Below are 8,970 nucleotides of genomic sequence, written 5' to 3'. Positions count from 1 at the left end.
CGAGTCCATTCATCCACAACTGATTTTAAGCATGCACGCCAGACACCGAGTAACATTATTCTGTACAGCACATGATGACAAAACAGTCCTCTGCCAGTATTATTTCAAATTCGCTTGTGAAAAGCGAAACAGTGGAAATGAAATGAAATACGCCTCATTACGTGCTTCAAAGCATGCTAAAAAGTAGATCTTACAAAAGCGGGAAGCGGGAGATGAGATCACAGCTTTACCTTTTCCTTCTGCGCCGCTAAAGATTTTGAAAGCGTAATTGGTTCACATTTCATAAGATGCAATTTAAATAGGTCCACGAGGAATTGCTGGTAAATGGTAAAGGGGCGGCGGGCCAAAAATGTAGGAAAATGTCAGAAAATATGATAGGATCAAAAAAAAAAAAAAGAAGTTTGAGCAATGATGTGAAATTGGAGTTGGAATGGCAAATAAAGCAACATTTTACTTTTTCTGACAACACTGCCGTTCTGGGTTCTGACTTCCAGACGGATATCAAATTTGTTCCCGACTGGTGAAATGCCTTCATGATCCACTACCTCTCCTCAAATTGAATCTGGCTCGCTCTTTCCTCTGCTGATAATAAAGGGGGTGGGGGGGGTAGGGGGAGCGGTACGTCTCAGGTTTTAAATTATAAAGGCATAAACGTACACCTTTACACATTCAAATGCTAGGTAAAAGACCCCCTCGCCATAAAAAAATCCAAAACAAAAAAAGAGAAAAATAAAATCCTGTATGTTTCAACATTTATTCATACCTGTGGAGAATAACTTCTCCGACTGTTTCCTTACAATCAGGCAGGATGGAGTGGATTCACGCCTCCTGTAGCAGTCGGCATCGGCGTTTCTCGTCCATTATAATGAGTATCACAGGGACTCATTTATAAAAACATTCTGACACAAATTTATGCTCACCATCAAATCCAAGCCAAAGTTGTGATCTATAAAAAAATGATCCCAATGCCAGATTCCTTGGGCTACACCGACAGTCTCTGATTAAAAAAACAAACAAAAAAACCTCCATAAATTACTGTTTTTATCCAAGATCCAAAAGCTGTTTTTATTTCTTGCTTCCTCATAATGACATGGTAGAAATCTTTCAACTTGGTCCCCTTGATTCTAGTAGATGTGATAGTTTTCATCTCTTGGGGTGAAAATAATTTATTAAAGCCACTTGCTGCATTTCCAGCATTCAGAGGGTCACGTTTTGTCACGCTTCTGCCTCAAATCTACAAGATGTCAGGTTCAAAAAACTGGGCATCGTCTGCAAAGAATTAAGCTAATATGTAAATGTCTCAAAAGCACTGTAGTGTCATATAGGCACTGATGAGAACTAATGATTGGAAATGTTCTGATGATCACAGATAATTCATTTGGTGATAATTAATTATTCAAAGCTGTTAATACTTGTAGCGAGATTACTTAAGCTATTGGAACCAGAGACAGACCACTACACACCCTCACACCTGCTTAGTATGAGGTTGAGATGGGGGAAAAACATATAAAATGTAGCAATACCACTTTTTCTTTATTTTACATCAATAGCATCAGCATTAACGGAATAGCCATGCCTACCTAAAAGGCAGTGGTGGAACATCTGGCTCCAAAGCAGGCGAAACAAGGCACAAACTGCATGTGTGTGGCTCAGTCTGAGTGCGACATTGCTGGCTTCAGTGGAATTCCAGGCCTGCTGCCTTGTCTGTACACACTGTGCTTGTATCTTGTTTGCTGTACAGTACTGCTGTGGGTGATCATGTGGAACCCAGACTGGTGCGCTGGCCATGTTGTGTGTGCTGTCATCTCAGATGTGCACAGAACATTGAGGAGTCACAGATCACTACCCCTCGGGGAGATGGAGTTTGTGTGTGTTAGAGAGCAGGGAGTGTGTGTGTGTGTGAGAGAAAGAGAGAAGCTGGTTGTTATTTTACTCCTCACGTTCTGAACTACCTCCTTCAGCCTTGCTGTCAGCCTGCCTTGACACCATTACCTGATTGACTCAAGCCACATATGAGAGCTTCACCTGAACAGATTCACATAAGCACATTACCCAGCAAATAAAGGCAGTAACAGGGGCCTGCAAATACAAACATATTAGCCTTGATTTTGATTTTGCAGTCCCCCATTTTCATATCCTGCCAATGTCCCTTGAGGTGAGATAAAGATTAATCTCTATAAACAGAAGAAATCTCTAACAAAGAATAATATTTCTGTTACTAGAAGTTCTCTGGTTTCCATTTGTAGTCCACTTTTCATACTGGCCAATCACATTGGGTTGCACATTCAGGTATAAAGAGCCCCTTTGGACAGCATGCTTCAATTTCCAACCATCAGCAATAATGTAGCATTTTATTAGCTCTTTTTATAGTGAATTTACATTTATAAAAAACAACCAGTGGACAGAACAGGAAGTCTTAGCCAATCTGCAACAAGCTTGTTTCTAAACACTCGGCTTTAAAGCTCTGAAAACGTTGAAAAATTAGACATTTTAGCAGCTAAAGAACAAGATAGTCAGAGGAAGGAGTTGAAGAAAATAAATATTGGAAACTAAATTAATTTTATTATTAATGCATGTATTAGTTGATCTCTTCGCAACTTATTTCACCGTCACTGTCAGCAATCAGTTGCCAACTAGTTGGAGAACAAACATTTTTCCCGAGTGACTGAAGGCTGACAGGTGAACAAGTCTCTAGGCCAGCCTTGGCTTTAGCTTTGTGTGTATCATAGTTAAAGGGGATTGCAATAATAAGAATAATCTTCTTGTATGCGTAGATTACTATTACACTATAGGGGAGTATGTCCGTGGAGGGTAAGTCCGAGGAGGTGGAGACGAGAACAGATGGACTACTCGGAGGTCCAAGCGGGCAGGAGGACAGGCAGGTGACTAGCACAGCACGCCGGACAGAAACCTGAGAACACAGAGTCGAAATAAGCACAGCTCATGCGACACTAAGCACATACACTGGTTCAGTGGGGAGCCAAATTACCACTGTGAAGTGTCTGCAGCTGGCGGTGCAGGGTTAAATCCTCCTCCACCAAATCACCTGGGATGAGATGCAGGTGTGATGGTGACGGCCCAACCCGAGGGTGTGGCCGCCGGGGCATCCAACGCCTTCCTCAGACACAGAGCCACGGACCATGACGTCATTGACGTCTTTGTTCTTCTGCGATATTTTTCACTTGGGTTACAGGCAGGTTCCTGAACATCACATGTTACTGTGTTATGCCGTGTTTATAGTTTTTCCTTTCCTCATCTGCTTGATATAGCATCTTATAGTGTGTCAGCATGTTTCATATCGGAACATGCTGACACACCATAGATTTCTGTGAGAGAACTTAAAGCATACTTAGCCACAGGTTGAGACCAGCGGTTAATAGAAGCAGTTAATAAAAAACTCAGTGATGCATTTATGGCTAATACAATCCACCTTTAATCATCACTTTAACTGACTGATGGCTGGAAAATGAATTAGCTGATGAGAGAAGTAATGTTTGACTGGCATTCGGAGCTTTTAGGCATCAGCACGTCATCATTAGTAAACGCACGGCATAGCACAACACAACACATACGATATCTGCACTGGTGGCGTGAAAAGGATTTTCCATCTGTCTCCAGCTGCCCGTCAGTATGCTACGCACACAAACAGAAACACACACGTCGACAATAAAAACCAGGCAGTGATGGGTTTTACATCGCTGCGAACACGAGATATGACTAATCACGATTATACGCGAGTAGTCTATTCCGGGCCGAGCGAGCCTATCGCTGCATAATCAGGGGAAAAGGGAGAGCAAGAGAAACTCCTGTCACAGATATTCGGGTGGAACCTAATATTTGCATAACTGTGTGTCAGATAAGGGGGGAACTATTATAGCGTGGCACTGCCATAACCAGCGGGCATACAGGCAGCGAAGCATTATGGGGGCTGATTGGGGATGGTGTGTGTGGTGATTCCATTAAAGATCCCCAGCAGATGCAGTGGATTGAGAGTTATGGTGGAAAGTGTGTCAGACCTTTCATGCAGAAACACTGAAAGTATTTCTGTATCTGGTTTTGAATGCAGTGAATAATGAGCAGTTTATGACATCAGTTCTGCCTCGCATCGTGGAAAACACCCAAAGAAGTCACAGTGGGGCATGCATACAGTTGATAATATTGTATTGTACACTTTGCTGCTCTCATAATCGTAATCCCCTTAACTCTTTGCTGTCTTGTTCGCTCAGTGTTTCATGCTGAAAAGCTGATCGTCACTTTAAATCCTTTTTTTTTTTTTTTTTTAAGTTCTGCAGCAACTAACTTTTAGGTTTCTGTCACAGCAAATGAGTGTCGTGGAGAATTATCAACACAGGCAGCTTTCAGCATGTCACCTCCTCTCTCAGTATGCAGGCACATGATTCTGTCTAGACAATGGTAGACAGGCAGCTGCCTGCGAGCACACTCACACACAGACATGCAGACTCTCACCGCAAAAGCATTTTGTCCCTTTCTTCTTGAGCAGTTGCTTCGGAGCAACAAAACTAATAGATGAATGTGCTCGGCCTATCAATCAAACGGGACAAACAGGAAATCAATAAGCACAGGCAAACATTTAAAGGAATGCGACACACACACACACACACACACACACACACACACACACACACACACACACACACAAACACACACACATAATCTGACATCCTGGGGAGATGGCTACACATTGACCCAAATATTCTTAGCCGAGGACCCGCAGCTTCCACTTAGAGTCACTCCGTCACCTCCAACCTGTTAATCAGCAGATTCACTTCTTAATATTAATAATAATTCCAAGTTCCCGAGTGGACACTGGGGGTTTGGTGGTGTAAAATGATTTGTCAGACACCAGGGCCCTATTTCAGGAAGCCGGTTTAGAAAACTCAGAGTGAAAAACGATACGCAGGGTTGAGTAACCCCGAACTGTCCAACTCGGAATATTCGGTTTCAGAAAGGCTGATAACAATTAGTTCAATCAACGTGGAGTTGCTTAAACCCCAAGTTAAGCGCGCGCACGAGGATACATAAAGCCCTGATTAGTGGAGCACAGATTAAGCAAGTCACCATGGAGACGGAGGGAAAGAAGGCGCGGTCAATGTATTTTACAGCGCTTGAGGCCGAAATTCTGATGGCAGTATAGGGCTTTGGAGCGTGATGTCACGGGGGTGGGCGATAACATGCAAATTTTGCGGAAAAAAAGTAACACAGCCTCAGCTGCAAAAGAAAGGGAGCATGCATGGCAAAACATGGCCGACAGAGTCAATGCATGAGTGTTAATTTAAACATTGATCTAGGGATTTCCACCCATTTAACACGTTATTTTATTATATTTTATTTTATTTTTTATTTCATACATTTTATTTTGTGATGTGATGTGAGCGCAGATGCAACCCAACAGGCCCCAAACGTGCCTGGCAGCAAGTAAAAATGAAATATAAAAATATAGTCCAAACAGGTAAGGTGTAATTGTATTATGAGCCATAGTGCTTGGTCTGTTTGTCCGATGTAAATCAATTGCAGTTAGAGGCTACATTAATTTCCCCTCTGTAAGCACTTATTGAAATTATCTGAGCACATTACAAGTACATATTTGCTTACTCTGTATGCTCAAATGTGACCTGTTATAGCCAACAGAAAAAAAGCGGAGGCCTGAAAAACAGGTGGGGGTCCTCCACCACCACCACTCACAGAGCCTGGCCACTTGGCTTCCACATTTGTGATAATGTTGGCAGCATCACATATGATCTTCACAGTGCAGAGAACACAAATTAGCATCCATTACTATAATGAAATAATTTGTTAGTTTGAAATGCTACAGGGAACTATGTACCTGTACATTAATGCTGTGGAAAGACTTCCTGTTCACATAGTCTCCTTCATTTACTGAAGGAGCAATGATTGGAATGTGAGTGCCATCTATACAGCCAATCACGCCTGGGAACCGTGAGAATAAATGTAAAATTTAAGTAGTACAAGTATCACCACATCATGAATTAAGTTTCGTTCATCCTGATACCTGCAATTTTGTGGCATCCCTCTTTGATAAATCTTGTGGGTCTATGACCGGGGAACACAAACGAGTACACGAGACGTTTCAGTGCAACTGTAACATTCCTGACTGCCCGACAGACGGTAGCCTTGGAAACGTGCTCAGCGCCACCAATATTATACAGAAAGCTCCCGTTTGCAAAAAACCGAAGTGCAATACGAATAATATGTACAGAACTGAGAGAATGTCCGCGATGTGTCACATGAGCAATATTAGGCCTGAGGATGTTATTCAAATGAATTATAGATTGTGCTGAAAAACGGTGACGTTCACACAGGAAATCATCAGGAAATGATAAAATGTCCAAACGCGCTCTAATCACTCTCTCCCGGCGGAGAGCTCTGCGGAGAATTTGGGCTTCAACATCTACTGGCTCTTCAAGGAAGGGACACGCCTTGTCTGACACTTCCTACAGTCAGGTTTCCGACAAAGAGGCGGAGAAAGTTAGGGTTAGTTGAAGTAAACCTGCTAGGGGGCAGGTTAGCTTCACGGAGTGTGTTGTCATAGTAACTCGCTCAGAATTAATCTAAACTCGCTTTGTGAAACCGAAAACCCAGAGTTTTCGTTAACTCAGGGTATACTTACTCAGATTTTGCTCTAAACCGGCTTCCTGAAATAGGGCCCAGATCCTGGTCTATGTCCAGTCTGATGTTTTTATTTTGTTTTCACTTGAAGGTTAAAAATCATAATCTGTATATCAGAGATGTACACAGACACCATGACATCAAGACTGGCTTCTTGACTCTTCTTCTTCTGTTAAAAGTGCAGTGAGTCATTTTTGAGATTATTTACTAGAAAACAAAAGTTGGACTCATAAACATACATGATGAGTTTGCAATTACATCTTCCGACAAACTGATTTGTTCTCATAAACTTGGAATGAATCCATTAAAAGCACAAAGGAGTGGGCACCAGTTTGTGGAAGCCATGAATGCCATGCATGAATACAGTCGCTGCAAAGAACATCACCGTTCCTCCTACATACATAGTATACATAGTATGCCTTATGAATAACTTTTAATTTAAAGATCACATATAGCCCTTTCAAATTATATATGCTCATTCAGAATTTTTATTTTCATCTCTTTCTTTATGGCATTCTCCTCGTCTAACACTCCTCTCTCTCATTCTCTTTCCACATTATTCTCCTCTTCCTCACCTCAAACTTCATCTCCTGAGCTCTACCATACAAAAGCTGCTTATTTATTCCTGATGTTCTTGATATCACTTAATTATTGTAGACATGTGACCCTTACGTCTCCAGGGAGCTGATAACGAGCCAACTAAACAACAACAGCTGGCTATAAGCTAACATTATCCCAGCTAATGTTAGGCTTGAGTGTTTTAAAAATTACTTTCCCAGTTTGATTACATTCTCACATTGAACGAGAAGTTATTAGCTAAGTGTTCAAATCCAACAATGTTAGAGCCACTTCAGAGAAAGGTGCACTATTACTGGCTAACAGTGGCAAAACCAGCAGCGCTTAGTGACAGAAAAGCTCACAATAACCTCAACAACTTAGCTAAGTGTTGCTTACATCAGACAGGAATAAGCTTCAGTGACCCACTAACTCGTATTGAACTTTCTCTAAGTTGTAGAGCCTTCGTCTGGACACATATTGACAGCTGAGGTAAACAGCTCACTGGCAGTCTACACTCACTACAGCTGAGGGACAGCTAGACTTGTTTAACCTACATTGACTGCTATAAGCTAATGCTAGCAGGCTTGGTTAGCAAGCAGCATTCACAAGCTCTATGGGTGTAACTACACGGAAACATAACTGCTAATCAGTGCAACGCACCCATTTAGTAAGCCCTATTGCTTGTCGGCTAATTGTGCTAAAAATGCTCGACAAACACCACAAACACGTTGCAGAGGTCGAGTTAGGTGACTCAAATCATTAAAAGTGAAGCAATCCAGCAGGTCTGAAGCATCCATACCTCTAACTTTAGGACTTAACAAAACCCAGACAGGTGAGCTACATACCAATTTATTCCTGCAGAGTTTATTCATTGTACCAGTTAATTTTAAAGCTGAAATTTGGGATTTTTACCACAATGCAAGTATGGGTGTATAAATGTGTGAGAACTGACTCCTGTCTTAGGTGGCTATTGGAGGAACTCCAGTTTTGGGCACTCCTGCACTGGCTTTATTTTTCAACCCCAGGCGTTGCCAGTTGGTTATAATATGCCTTTTCATAACATTAACCGCTTACTCGGAGCATTTAAATGAGACACTGAGGGATCCTTTTCCTACAAGCATCAATTTGGGAGCGATACCTGGGACGTCACAGCACCAGTGCCAAAGGACACCCAGTGAGTATATGTGAGGCTGCAGCTGCTGTGACAAAATTGCAGCATTTATGGGAATGAGATTCAGAGACTTCCTTCAGTCACTTTTTTCTCCCGCTCTTTGCTTTCCTTGCACGTTTACATCCCCACAGCCTAGATAAATGCACAACACAGCTCCTATTACAGGCACGAAACATGGCATTTGAGACACACGAACACAGAGGCGGAGAGCAAACAATAATTAACGAGACAAAACTTTTGCTGTTTTGTTGACAACAAAGCGAGCGGAAAAAAGGGCAGAGGGAAACATCTGGAAAGTCTGATGAGGGCCTTTCAAGTGGGACAAGAGATGAAAACTCCTGCCTTCCAGGCATATTAACAAACGCTTTAAAAGGAGACCCACTCCTTATTGAGGAGGGGGGCTCTTTGCTGTGCTGGAGTTTTGTTTTTCTTCATCACCAAACAGTCAAAGAGAATTTGTGAGCAGAGCTTTAGAACAATCTGGGTCTATATTTAGAGAAACGAATGAATCCACAGGCACAGGCAGTAATCAGATAATTAGGAAAGCAAATTAAAATAGACAGATACAGTCTGTTTGCTGGAGGCCATGTTTA

General features: G+C 42.1%; 1 long non-coding RNA gene across 1 annotated transcript; it reads right to left on the bottom strand.

The window, feature by feature from the left end:
* Positions 1-2,363: 2,363 nt before the first annotated feature.
* Positions 2,364-8,169, bottom strand: LOC143417080 (uncharacterized). The gene is made up of 3 exons (XR_013097305.1): positions 8,052-8,169; positions 2,990-3,201; positions 2,364-2,911 (listed from the first exon to the last, which is right to left on the bottom strand). It is a non-coding gene; the product is annotated as an uncharacterized LOC143417080 (long non-coding RNA).
* Between the last annotated feature and the right edge of the window lie 801 nt (positions 8,170-8,970).

The sequence above is a fragment of the Maylandia zebra genome, linkage group LG3, assembly GCF_041146795.1.
Source record: "Maylandia zebra isolate NMK-2024a linkage group LG3, Mzebra_GT3a, whole genome shotgun sequence".
NCBI lineage: Eukaryota > Metazoa > Chordata > Actinopteri > Cichliformes > Cichlidae > Maylandia > Maylandia zebra.
Note: the sequence above shows the minus strand (reverse complement) of the source record. Positions and strands in the feature narration are given on the sequence as shown.